The sequence below is a fragment of the Cebidichthys violaceus genome, unplaced genomic scaffold (assembly GCF_023349555.1).
Source record: "Cebidichthys violaceus isolate CVI_PGR_0920_01 unplaced genomic scaffold, fCebVio1.0.p SCAF_9, whole genome shotgun sequence".
Classification (NCBI taxonomy): Eukaryota; Metazoa; Chordata; class Actinopteri; order Perciformes; family Stichaeidae; genus Cebidichthys; species Cebidichthys violaceus.
Window position 1 is genome coordinate 9,842,062 of NW_027176975.1, and position 14,412 is coordinate 9,856,473.

Genomic DNA, 14,412 nt, shown 5'->3' on the forward strand with positions numbered 1-14,412 from the left:
AGTGAAAAGAAAACTTTAAAGCATAGCAAAAGGGGCCATTAAATTATTTGCTTAAATATAAATGCTTCTGATGTTTCCATTAAGAATAATGTTTTCATAGAAGGAGGGAATCTTGCAATATGCCTGCTGTACAGTATTACATGTCTATGCTCTGAGGCAGCACAGTGGTATACTTTACTCCTTTTTTTAATTTTTTTTTTTAAAAGGTGCAGGAATTATATTAGACATTTTTGATTAAAGCTATAAGCAGCAGTCCATCCTATCTATGCTGATTTTGTCTGAGCACCTTTAAAACACATGGCAAAACCCTGACCATGGCACACAATGTGTCCGTTCCCTTCACTTAACTAAAGCTCTACTGAGCCCCTGGTGTACTGCAAAGTGCCCTGACAATCGGCTCAATGCCCTGGCCAATCACAGGGACACGTGACCTTCTAATCCCTCTCTGTGTGAAGGGGTAAGAGTTTGTTGTCAATGTTGGTTTTGTGAATCAGTGCCCAAAATCCTAAATGATTTGTCATGAGGGAGAGGTCTTAAGAGAATAAGAGAAACAAAAGCAGCACGGGCCAGTTAGTGTGGGTGTCGGTGTGTGCATGTGTGTGTGTGTGTGTGTGTGTGTGTGTGTGTGTGTGTGTGTGCATGCGTGTGAGTGTGTGTGTGTGACAGAAAGACAGAGAGGGAAAGGAGGAAGACCATGCTTTTGCCTAGGCATTTGTGTGAATTTGCATGCGACTGCATACGTGCGTGCATGTGTGTGTGTTTGTATAGGGTCTCTGAGATTACAGAGCTTGGCTGACAGAGTCCTCTGTGTGTAATCGTGGGTCCACATGCGAGCGCTCACCTTCCTCTGAGCGGATTAACCTAACGCTAAATCCCAAGAGAGCAACAGGCCAGACAGGCCACACAGAACAACTTCATTGACGATGGGCAAAAGGGAAGGCCAATGTGTAAAATCTTTTTATAGACTAATACACTTTTATATATTTTTTCATGAAAAAACAACTCATATAAAACACCATAAAGGATTATAAAAAGTAGTGGGACAATGCACAGAAAAGTACTTTTTTTTTAATGTAAAAAATGTATGTCACGTTGCATATACTTTATATCGAATGTATCATTTTTAGTGAAATGTAAGTGACTAAGTGTATGCAGCACGCTTTTCACAGAGTCACAAATAAGGTTGATACGCTGTAGTAAACAGAAACACTTTATCATTTAAAAAATTTTCTTTGCCCTCAAAATATCACTAATAGGCCATTTCAAAAATAATAGTTGTTATATATCTCAAAATGTGCTGTGAATATCATATCAGGTCTATTCATCACAATATTTTTTAACTTAAAAAAGGGACTGTATTTATGTCGGTACTATAATTGCTGTTTAACTTTTTAACAGATGCACAAGCATATCCGTACAGATATTATCGTTTATGCTTATATTAATGAATGTGAGTTAAATGCACACAGCCCAGTCAATTCCAAAATCTGTCTAAATTCAAATGAAATGAGTAATTTAAAATTTCATAATCATCATTAGTTAATCAGCATATTTCATCAGTGGGCTTCATATCCACGCTTTAAGTACATCGCAAATACATTTTTCTAAAGCTGCAACCTGTAAAAGTTGCCACAGGTTAATTATGGTGTCATTATTAATCCTCTCACTGCAACAGGTTCAATTGAGCCATGTGAACTAAACTCACTGAATAATTATAACATGCTCAATGTAGTTAAATAAGTCGAAACAATCTCAGTCACAAAGAATAAATTATAACACACCTGAACACACCGAACCTTCTCTAAAACCCTGATTCACAGTTCTAGTCTGCTTGAACTAATGCTCAAATAAGTCCAGCAAACTGTGTTTTTCTTGAATTGTAGTTTGGAAATGTTTAATGTTTACACCATTCAGTCTTTTCTAATATATTTAATGAAAGTTGCCTATGTGTGGGTTATCCTTATTTTATGTGATGATTGTGATCATTAGTGCACCTCAGTTTAGTCCGTGTGAACCACTGGTAAATAATTACATATTCACAAAGTAAGTAAGGCCATCTCATGTGCAGTGAGTTTACCTGCATTATGTTGCTTTAAGCTAATTATATGTAGTGAAAGAAGTAAAAACTTCTCCATGTATTTTTTCTTTTAATTTCAATTGTCTTTGAAAGAAAGTTTCTTATATTATTTAGTAAAATCGTATACATCAGGTAGATTAAACACTACATTTTAAACTAAACATAAAGTGTAACTTTTCATGTGCCACCCCACAGCGCAGAAGAGAAGAACATACTGTATTATGTTATATTATTAAGGAGGGCATGCGTATTGAGTAGATGTGGCTTTGGGGCTTCGCGCCTGCATGTGGACATGAGAAAGCTACACAAGGTCGAGACAAGAGTAACTCTACTTAAAACACGAGACAGACCTTGACTAGCTCCTAATAGACCATAAACAGCTACTTGATGTCAGCCTGTAATTATATGACATAGCTGTCACCGGCATAAGTCGATCAGGGTCCCAACAAATCAATAGACGCAGTAACTGTACTTTGTTGAGGAGGAAGCGCGCATCAAAATAGACCCTCAAGTTTCTCTCTGGAAGATTGAAAATACGTATCATATGATGCAACGTGTCTTGTAGATGTTTGCGAGTGAGTGCGAGCGCGGCACTTACTTTATTTCGCATGAAATCTTGTCCGGGTGAAGTGAAAGATACAACAAGCGGTCCGCCGGTTGTTTGGTCCGGCCGACTGACAGGAGGGGTTGAAGCTGCTGCTTGATGGGGACGGACTTAGCCAAGACGCACTTAAAATCCAGGAGCGCAACTTAGCTGAGGACGTCGCCGGGAGGAAAAAAAGTAACCTACAGTACGTGGTAGGAGTCTCTATAATGTCAGAGACAACTACTCCCTCTCTCTCTCTCCCTCTCTCTCTCTCTCTCTCCCTCCCTCTCTCTCTCTCTCTCTCTCTCTCTCTCTCTCTCTCTCTGATCGGACAGTGTCTGCTCAGGAGGCGGCGAGGACGCTTCGCCTGGTCTCTCTGCGAGGTGCCGGTGAGCGGAGAGGGACCCGGTGGAGCGGTGATGGTGGAGGTGATGCTGGTACTCTGTACTGCTGGAGGTCTGGATCTTGATGGTGAGGTGATGTTGAGAGGCTCTTTCTGTTCCTTCCCACAATCCTGACCGAGTCTTTCCCCAAACCCTCTCCTCTCCCAGTGCGACGAGAAATAATCGATTTTTTTTTCTTCTCTTTTTTTTTTTTTTTTGACTCCTGAAAGGGGGCGGGCTCACATTTCCCAACTCTACTTTAATGAAAGAGGCACGGCTCTTAATGCTTTATTATCGCGCCAGCCCCGATAGAGTGGACGGACAATTAACTGCTCAGAGAGGACCACTAGAGGAAGATGATGGGGGATGTGTGCTTAACTAATGAACCAACGGAGAGCACGTTAAGCATCTTTAGCCGATTTACAGCTAAATCCAGCCGCCAAAGTTTATGTTTTAGTTGTGGCCTGGCCTGTTGTTTCATGCAGGAAAAAAAGACAGAATAGGCAAATCTCTAGACTCAGGAAAACATTAGAAAGAAGGAGGAAAACTTCATTGTATATGCTTCTTGCAATTAAAGTAGATTCAACTTGTATATCTTGTTCAGTAAACCCCATATAATACAATCATTCCGTTCTCAACAGATGTATTCCATGTCTGTGAAACATTACTGTGGCCTCCTGTCTGAGTCTCTACAAACGTCCTACCTCCAGCGCGCCGCCAATCATTCTCCAGGACCCAGCTATCTCCTTCAGATAAGCCCTGACACAGACAGTAAGCATGGGGGAATTACCAAGCCTTTATCCATCCAACCAAATGATTTCAAAACATCCACTCTATTAGTGTGAAGATAACAATTAGAACAGCAAGTTTGCCACTTCAGATAAGACACAGACAGGCAGTCTGTACAGAGATGTATCCCAGATAGGCCTTGTTATACTGTGGTTCTATTATACTCACATTATATGGGCGCGGTATCAGTTTAAAGAGCGGCTGTCTTGAATGGAGCCTGTTATACTCCCATACACCATCAGTTCTCACACTCGAGTTTTCATCAATCCATCCTCAGAAAAAGAAAATAATTGTTTGAAGTCTGTTTGAAGTTTTACATATAGTTGATAATCGTTTACCATGTTTCATACTAAAATCATTCAAGGAGGCTTCGCCCCTTAAATTCTCCTTGTCAGGATGAAAACATCTTTTGTTGACTTTTAATCTTTTCCTCATCTTCATTGTATTGGCAGTTGAGCACCATCCACTTTTTACTGAAAATGTTAGTCCAGCCACACTTTTTTTGTCTAAATGCAGACACATAGCGAAGCAGTTTCCCTTTGAGTTTACAGCTTTGCAGCACATGCCTGTCACTACAGACTGCGTGAAGTGTAAGTGGACACCAAGCAGCGTCCTAATCTTTCCTTTCCTTACAAGTTCACCTGTGAAGCGTAAGCCATGTATGCCAGTCAGTCAGTCAGGGTACGAAATGGCGGGACATAAAATCAGTTAATAAATAAATCAAGCTGGCTAATCTGCTTGACGGGCGGACATTACAGCCTGTAACTGAAGCTGCTGGTGTCTGATGACTCGGGATACCACCTTCACATCACCTGACCCTTTAATCTTTAATAGCATTTCCTCTGGCCCCCCAGACCTCCATAATAATCAATAAGGTGTAGTCTGTTAGACACAGTGGGTTCATAAATGCAACATGGCAGATATCAATGGCGTCACATATCAGCCTGTATGAAGCATACAGGTTTGACACCCTCAGTAGACAAGTTCCTCCGTGCAGATACATGCTACTGGCAATTGCATTAACATGTCACTGACGTATGGAAACCTATGGGTGCCTGGATGATCGTACATACCACGTTCAATATTCCTTCGTCAGCCGTCTTGCGTGCCCTCAGTCTCGTAGATTTCTTTGCTGCCTGTCAGCAATTCATCGGAGAGGTCCTTTCAGTGTTCACAGTGCTTGAGGTTGTCTTTGGTTGGCACCTGGGAGGTAGTAACACAGGGTAGCGTGAGGAGAAGAGAGAGTGAACCTGCCATTAAAATGGTAATTGTTTGCATGCACATAGTGAGCAGGATCCATGTTAACATATGTGTGTGTGTGTGTGTGTGTGTGTGTGTGTGTGTGTGTGTGTGTTTAATGTCCATATGAAGTACAGAGAAATAAATGGGGGGAGGTGGATTGAATATATTTGAATGGTGAAAAATCATTAAACGAGGCAAACACTGGCTCATGCATATTCATTAATGACTGTCTAACTTGTCTACAGGGATAAACTTATAGTGAAGGCATACTTACAGTCTCCTTCTAGGCTCACACATTTAATGCAAAGTAGGAAAGACCTACTGTATATTTTGCTCTTGAGACTACCAAGTGGGGGTCTACGGCTAAATCTGAATGTGATAGAAACAACTCATTATAGCATTATAGCCAGATTATTGTTACATTATAATATGCCATTCACAGTGTGTCACATTATGCGTTTTACAGCTGATACATTTAGAGTTAGCAACACAATAAGTGTGATCAAACAAGCAGAGCGTGCTCTAGGTTAAATATTGTAGTTTGTGGCATTTGTGTTATCTTGAGCCAAATTATGTTTCTCATCAATGAAAACAAACTAGATTATTAGTCTCTTGCTATCTGAAACTTTCCCTGCTCAACTCATTAGCCAGAACACGCAATCCAGAACTTATATTCTGATGCGTGTGTTCAGTGTGTGTGTGTTGGGTTGACAGTCTCATCAAAACCTGATGGAGAGAAATCAACAGTTTGCCAATACAATTATGTAATTTTGAATATGTCATAATGTGTATACACACACGTTAGGCTTTTGGGTAAATGCAATTTCGCAAGGTTTGGCATCAACTGTGCATAAAAAGAGAAGAGGGGAAACTGCGACTGCATGTTAAGTCAAACACATAAGTGCGGTTTGCTGATATTGATCTTGCTTGGATTGTTTCTTAAGCCTCTGCTGGCAGTCACTTCACAGAGTGTGTCACACACACATGCAAAACAGCTCGCCTGAAAACGTGTGTGTTTTTTTTGTAACGGAGGGAGAAAGAAAGGAATGCCTCTCTCAAGCAAAAGATAAACACTAACACATTTCCAGGGCAAACAGGAACAGCCCGGGCTCAGTGCAATCTGTTGTCGATCACGTTCACGTGAAAACACAATCTGCCTGTCACAGTAGATGATGCTGTCAAGCTCTCTGCCTCACTGCTCCTGAGAATTAGCTCAGTGCTTATTACAGAAGCACTACAAGACACATGGAGTACTTGTTGTATATCAGATATGTCTGAGGATGCTTCAAGCTTCATTTGGTATTTACTGCTTTCAGTCATTCTTCCTGCGTTCGTTCCCTAATGAATATGAGAGACGTTTGGTGTTTTGACAGTAGATTGATGCGACATGATGTGACGACCAAGCTTCACAGGGGTAACAGAAAGACCTGCAGGCCAATTTAACTCACAGGCTCAGCTGGGGATCTATAGATCTTACTTCTGCACGTCTGTGTGTGTGTGTTTGTGTGTGTGTGTGCATGTCTTTAGGGTAGACCTTTATGGTTGTTTGAGGGACAGTCTCAATAACAATATTTTAAGACTGAAGCCTAAATAAATAATGCTAATATTTAATTGGGACTTTATGAATAAATATATCAATTATCATTAGTATTAGTATCATTAGTATTAACCAGAAGGAAGAGCCTCCGAAGAAGCAGCATGTATCATTAAATTCTGTGTTCTTAGTTATGAGAAATACTTAAGCCAGAAGAAATAAACAATGAAGTAAAATGGAAAGAAAAAGACAAAAACTTAGTCTTATACAAGTGTATGTGTCATATGTGTTTGAGTGAATAATGTGTGTAATAGTCTCCATGAATGTTTGAGTGTTAATGACATTCATATTGAGCAGGACTTGATGAGCCTGGGTTCTGTTCTTCGGAAGAAAAAAACTTCTTTAGAAGTAATCTCACACTTAGTAGGAAAGATGTGAGACATTTCCTTGCCGATCTGCACTTGGTCTTTGTGTAAATCAGCGTTATATTACACATGATTCAGAGATCCTTATTAATAAGGTTTATAATGAAACTCAGAGGGCAATATCATCAGTAATTATAGTTGCATGAATTGTACCACTGTACAGTATAATTAGGGGAGCAAAGGTGAGAAAATCAGTTTTAATTAACTGAAATCATATGTCCTCATATTACAAAATATATAAAACAAAGAAATTCAGAATAGTATTTATTTGTGCACTCACTGAACTTTTGTAATGTGACCTTCGCCTTCCTAAATTTGGATTGCAAGCAATATTACCTTGACAATTCTACGACTGAAATAATGCAGTTTTTGAGTCAAGACCATATATACTGTATTAGCACCTTGTGGTAATTACCTTTAAAAAAAATGTTTATATGTAAATATAGTATATTTGAATATGTTATGTAGATAAGTTACCTTGGAAATTGGAAAAGTCTTACATTAAATACAGTCATTTATTTTATTTTCATCAGGTTCACTTAAAAAAAAAAAAAGTAAAGGAATCACAGATTTTTGAGTTGAACATTAAATGTTCCCACATCTCATCAACTTAAATCCACCTCAGTGATTGCAATTCTTTTAGTTTAGAAAAAGTTATGTCTACTTATCATTAGCTGCTGTGTTCTATAATGGAATGACTCATTCTTCAGTGAAACTATACAGAGCCTTGTTTTCAATAACAAGTTTTTTTTCTGTGTGGTTTGGCCATTAACTGTCTGGCCAGCAGTAAATTCACTGTACCATTTCATATATTTCCTTGTCCTTACAGTTCAGTTTCAGAACAGCACCCTGTTGGATCAAACCATACAGAACAGACTTGAATGCAATAATAACAAAGTCAGAAGGCCTCTGGAACTGTAATAGACATGTAACGACCCCTTACCGAGCAGTGTTAAAGGAGAGACGGCGCTGGTGATTTGCATGTGTCGTGTTTAACCAACAGTATTCTGTCTGTACACCTTTTATGCATTATGGATGAGGCACAAGCTGAACAACAAGCTCTCCCTTTGTTCTGCCTGATGCTCCAGTTACATCATAGGAAAAGCCCCATGGTCCTGTGACTGCGCTGACTGGCTGAGACACAGTGCCGCTGGCCGAGCTGTTGATCAGACCTGTTGCTTCTTCACTTTGTATACTATCTTCTATTTGTGAATATGTAGATATACGGATACACACACTCACACACGCTTTGCCACCTGCTGAGAAGGTTCACACTGATCATTGTGCTGGATATATGAAACTTACAATTTGAACAACCAAACTATGTCGTCTCTTGAATTTAATGTATGATAAGAAATTGTTTCCACAAGACAAACATACAAATGACATTTTAATATTTAGAAGTAAAAGCAGCTGTTGACAGAAATTATTTGATTATTCTGACTTGATATCTGCAAATGAAATATCTTGATTAAACTGTCAAAACTGCTTACTGATTTTACAATCAAAATGCTTTAATATCCTGCATGTCATATACGTACGTGACAGGTGCCATCAGTTCACCACCTGCTACATATGAAAAGCACATTTTGCCCGTAGAGGTGCATTCAGGCACTGCTGTGTAATAAAATGTGCTGCCTGCAGGGGAGCTCTGCATCTTTCTCAGCACAGAATAAACTAGTTTACTGCATGGGTTTATTGGAGGTCTCCATGCAGAGTTTAAACACTATTGTTTTTCAACCCTAGGTTATTCTTATTCAGTGGGTAGCATAATAACATTGTCATTCAGAGAAATCATCTAAACATTTAAGCAAAGTCATTTTACTGTCACAGAAATTTAATATCAGTACCAATTATCCCATGTAAACCATTTCAAATATTCTTATTTCAATTTACTTTCTAATCCCAGCCACTGGCACTCCTCTCCCCCTCCTCTTCCTATGTCTTCTCTTGTAAGTTTAATTGCTGGACCTTCTGTCTGTATATCAGGGGCTCAAAGTTGTCTTTGTCTGCACTAGATTGCTTCATGCGAGGGAAAAAAAGAAACTCACTTTCTGCTAATGATTTTTCCTTTGTGGCGGAATGGTTAGAAAGTAATTCCCTATGAACTGCTCCAACACAGGAACAGTTATTTCATTATTCTTGCTGCCCTTTCTCTTATTGTGCGCTTAAAGGGGAGATGCCAATGATAGATTTTCTTTTTATGTCTGTGTACAAGAGGTGCCCACTAGTGTTTCCTGAAGTGGTGCAAAAGCTGTGTCTGAAACAGTGTTAATGTTAAATATGCAGAAATGGAATAGATCCCTATTTCAATGAACAACATGAAAATGTGTAAATGATATGAATCAAGAACTGTCATAGCACATGTGAACTTAGATTATAAATTATTTTCCATTGAAGTTTGGTTAACATATTGCTCACCAAATGACAGGACTGGTAGTTTGTTCAATGTTAACCTGACCTGTTGGTTTAGATGGACTTTGACATGAGAGACCGCTGTTTGTTTCCCATTTCCTCTAAATGTCAACATTGGTTTTCTTTAACCATGACCACAATAGTTCCCTAAACTTAAGCAATGAAACAGCATTCCTTAACCTTAACCAAGTATGTTCTGTGACTGAACCTAACCAAATACTAACCATAGTGGTGGTAGCAGTCATAAGAATATATTTTATAATGTGTGATTAGATAAACACTGACAAATTGATACCAGATCAGAATGTTTGGAAGGCAATTACAATATATTTGGTTGTTTGGTTTGGAGGATATATTGTGCATCATCCATTGAATTTTGTAAGTGCCACTCCAGGAGGCTCCATTCTCTGTAAAGGTATGGGAATTTTGGGATTTCAGACTACTTAACAGACTAAAGCTGTTACAGAAATTCTAAAATATTATTTTAGTTCAGGCTAGTAGTGTGATCTCAGTGATTTCATATCAGGGTTTAGCATAAAGATTTCCTTAGGTCATCATTTGATCTCTATTTTACTGATAAAGTGTTAGACTGACAGGGACCTAACCTGTTTCATGGTAAAATACATTCAGCTAAAGCACAAAAACTTAAAGTCATCACTGTTTTCAATTCCCATAGTAACCATTACACAGCAGAAGTCCCTCCTGCAGCTGTTGACCTCAGCCAATTCCCCTGACAATTAAAGATCACTCAGCATGGCTATGCAACTTCTCCCACATTCTCAACAAGCAGCTGATAGCATCTCAATGTGAAGAAAAGCAAGTGGAGTGGAATATAATGTGTGTCTAAATGAGGGTTTCCCAGCTCTGATGCATAAGCGAGGCCTAGCGACCATCGGCGCAGGCCCGCGTTACACGGTGGAGCTCGGCAGACGAGCGGCAGCGTCTTAAGCTCTTTGTGCCTCCAGGATCACCCCCGACTCATTCTTATTCAGACATGATCAGAGGGGAGGCAGGCAACTGAGATTAGCTGCAGATCAAAGAAGCTGCCTCGCGCCAGCACTCGTGTTTTGTAGATTTAGGCGGCCCCGGCACACAGGCGTTGTATAGTGACGGCAGAGCGTCATACTGTTTTCTGGCCTCAACAGTGCTCAGGGGGGTAGATGGAAAGAGAGTTTTCATAGAAGAGGCTGGACTGCTGCTGGAAATGTTCCAAAATTAAATAATAAAGAGAATGAAAAATAAGAGAAAAATGACTATGCCATTACTGTGAGCCATAACAGTGGAACAAATCACAATTGAAACTGCTTCCACATGTGTTATAGGTCTTGGTTTCTGTGATCATTTCTTTTACAAATGAAATGCACTTTCTACAGTAACATACTTAAGACCATCTGGATCAGTGGTGCCCACCAAATAACCATGGAAACTAACTACTACCCTATATACTGCTATGCTTTCTTTCAGAGGCTGTTACAGAGTAATCAAACAGCAAATTACTTCTATGCTGCATTGCAATCCTCCCATTCATTTATAAATAGCATTAGATTCAATCTATAGTCACATATCAGACATTACCAGTGGAGATGAACAAACATCCCTCGCTATATCACAAAGAACAGCAACAATGAGACTATTAGCAGAGTGTGAAGGTGAAGTGACAGGATGAGGAGAGTTTCAAAGGCAGAGAGGCAACTGCGTAAGAGCGCTCGCCACCCTACAGAGAAAGATAACAACGCACTTCCTCAACTCCGCTGACCATCAAAGCCGTGGAATTCAGGGGCAGAAAGCCTAATAAGTGAGGACTGAGCGGTTCCTGTAAACTGGGTCAAAGTTTCTCAGGTCCTGCCTCTTTGGGTGAATAGCAAGAGGACAGGTATGAAATAAGGGACATGAGTGGGTGCCAACTTATATCTTTATATATAAATCTGTTAATTTCCTCTATTTTAGCTTGTTACAGTATTGTTTGCTTGGAGAGGGTGGAATGAAACGGATTTTCATTATTAGTGTTTATTGTAGTTGTAATAGCATATTGTATAAAGCAATTGGATGCAAAACCAAAATCAAAAAAAATTAAATTCACTCAAAGTACAAGCATGTCAAATTCAGGAACAATATTACTTCTCCTTTCATTCCATCCAAAAGCTACAGTTACATCAAATGTTGAAGGAAAATGTCCAACAGAGTCATTCACCACTCATTAAAATCAAACAAAGCCTTTGCTTTAGTATGAAATTCCATTTGGTTGTTTTGGGACAAGTGCCCTACAGTAGAGACCGTTTCTAATTCCATATGGTTGGAAATAAACCCCACTCTGTTCATTTAATATGACAAAAGTTTTCTCCTTTATTTCTAAAGTTTGCCAAACATGTCTTACTTAAACACACAACTGTGTGACACATATTGCTACTGAAGTGTGTAGTTGCCACTTAGGTAGCTACCTTGAGGGAGTGAGTCATTTCTACAGCAAACAGCATGTTAAGGTCATGCTCTTTTCTCTCGCTGATAACTCCAGATTGTGCAATGAGATGTTCTAAGCAATTACCCTTAAAAGTACCAGCAACCTAAACTGACTGTGAAGAATTAGAAGCAGAGAAACACAATATAAAGTTCCACTTTAGCGACTGAAACCATTTGTCTTGCCTGAGAGAAATGAAAGTGTAGACTTTTAAAACTTAAACACACACACTTTCAGGAGCCTCAATAAGTGATTCGCCAAGTGCTCCACAGAGGTGATTGGCAACAGCTGGGACGTGACTCCTCCCTCAGCTTCTCTGGTGTCTTTTGACTTTGTCAAGATCAGAAAAAAACTCAAAGTTAACACCAATTAAGTGTATCTTTTGGCCTTGTTCATACTGGTACAGTCTTTTCTATATTGGGCAACATGACAAAGGCATCATTCACCGAATACAGCAAGGCTATAATGAAACAATTAGGCAACAGCACTTCAAAATGAATTTCAGTTGAAATTGAGCAGCTCAAATATCAAAATTATGGCTTAATCTGTTAAACATGTCATGACCCACTGTGCGGAGCATGGTTTTAAATACTGACAGAGACAGGTTTTCCACTGCCAGAATGAGATCCAGAGGAGAGGAAAGAAGGAAGGGAATAGGTGTACTGTGAAAACTCACCCGTGCTGTTTCTCTGCTTCCCCAGGAAGTTACACCCCGCAGCACCGGCTAAGGCCCAGCTCAATCAAGCAGTTCAAAAGTAAAAAAAATCAAAAACAAAGACAAATAAAAGAGATAGTTGACTGAAAGAAAACAAAAATAACATCAAATTGCCTGAAATCAATGTCCTGCATGTGATAAAGCCAGACCAGCTGGCTTTGAATAGAAACCCCCGATTTGGGTTGTGTGTTTGCCCCCGATCTCTGACTGAACTGAAACCGGGTCTGGTTCTTTCCAACCACCCCCCCACAACCACCCCCCCTACCCGTCTGTCCCAGCTGAATCCACCTGTCCCCGTCACTCCTCGATAAATTTAGCCTTCTGAGGGATCAGTGTCACCCAATCCCCCCTCCAACCCCATTCCCCTTCCAAGCACACACACACACACACACACACACACACACACACACACACACACACCCCAGACCTTTGTCAGCATGGGCATATATGCCCTGGATTATTACCCCCCTAAGAATGTTGCCATCTTCACAGTGGCAAAAAAAGACCCCCCTCCCCCTTTCTCCCCCTTCACACATCCACAACTCGCAACTGTACAGACGACATTCTTCTTTCGTAACAGAGCTGTACAGAAATAAGTATGCATACTTTGCACACACTTTCAATGTGTTTCTTTAACCTTTCTGTCAACATTTGACAGAAAACACAGCGTACTATATTAAATGGGCCGGATCTCTAAAACCTGTAATATGGGCAATCGCAGATTAGGAGCTCATTTAAAAGGTTATTATTCTTTAATTTGATGACCTAGGGTATCACAGCTGCACAACATATTAAATAAACACTGCTGTACAAATACCATTACCCCTCACATAAACAGCATCAGTGTAATCTACGTGAATCATAAATAAATTACCCAACGGAAGAGATTAGCCGGCATTGATAGCATCTTGTCAAATGTCAAAATACCAGGTGAAATGGTATACACCTATAATTTGGTAATTATAAGCTCGTTTAACTAAGTAGATCTATGACTAAAATCCGCCTACAGTTTTTCAAAGAACCACAATACCCAGGGAATGTCAGTTTTTCATTAATACCTGATAAAAATCACACATCTCCATCCAAAGAGAAAAGTTTTGTGTTTCCCTAAGCTGCCGGCATCTTGAACTGACTCTAAGCCATTTCTCGATCTAAATGATACATTCAGTAGAATGTACATATCAACAAGCTTAAATCGCAATATCCTCTGTGACTGTTTCACATCAGAGTACTGTGGGGGTGGCACAGGGGTAATTGTATTTGTATCAAGTATTTTTCAGTCAGGATTTTATACCTGATGCCAAAATATAATGATAATGACAGTGAATCATACACACAAATTAGCGTTTCATATATCCGTCTTAAATCAACCGATTTGCGAATTTGGAGATGGATGATGTGAGGGAAAGATGAGTAGAATATAGATTGGTATTTTCCCAGAATGCATCCAAAAGAAGAACAACACAGTGAGAGGAGATAAAACAGTGGTGTTCCCTTGATGATCGCTATTCACACTCTTCTGACAGTGAAATATATTTTGTATTGATCCGGTTGTATTGTTTACATGTTTCTGGGCACAGGTAATCAACTAATCGGTTTATTTTGGGAAATTTCTGTCGCCATGACTACCTGCACCCCTATACATCGAGGGATCAGTGTCTGCCCATGTCTGGTATTTGTGATGACTTCATGGCCAGGAATTCAGTGATCTTTTTTGGTGGGGAGTGGTTGATGGATGTTGGTGGGAGTTCATTTAATTATGACTTCCCTAGATGAGGGAGGCATTCAGAG

The 14,412-nt window shown here is 39.7% G+C and overlaps 1 protein-coding gene across 6 annotated transcripts in view; it reads right to left on the reverse strand.

Annotated features, from left to right (window-relative positions):
* The window catches only part of mef2cb (myocyte enhancer factor 2cb), a 68,436-nt gene extending 55,628 nt beyond the window's left edge, over positions 1–12,808 (reverse strand). For 2 of the 6 annotated variants that reach the window (XM_068702862.1, XM_068702861.1), the window contains exon 1: positions 2,676–3,249. The gene's annotated coding sequence lies outside the window, so the exon portion shown is untranslated. Of the gene's footprint in view, positions 1–2,675; positions 3,250–4,908; positions 5,039–12,582 lie in introns of those variants that run through there. The other 4 variants (XM_068702858.1, XM_068702863.1, XM_068702859.1 and 1 more) reach the window with 4 other exon arrangements.
* Between the last annotated feature and the right edge of the window lie 1,604 nt (positions 12,809–14,412).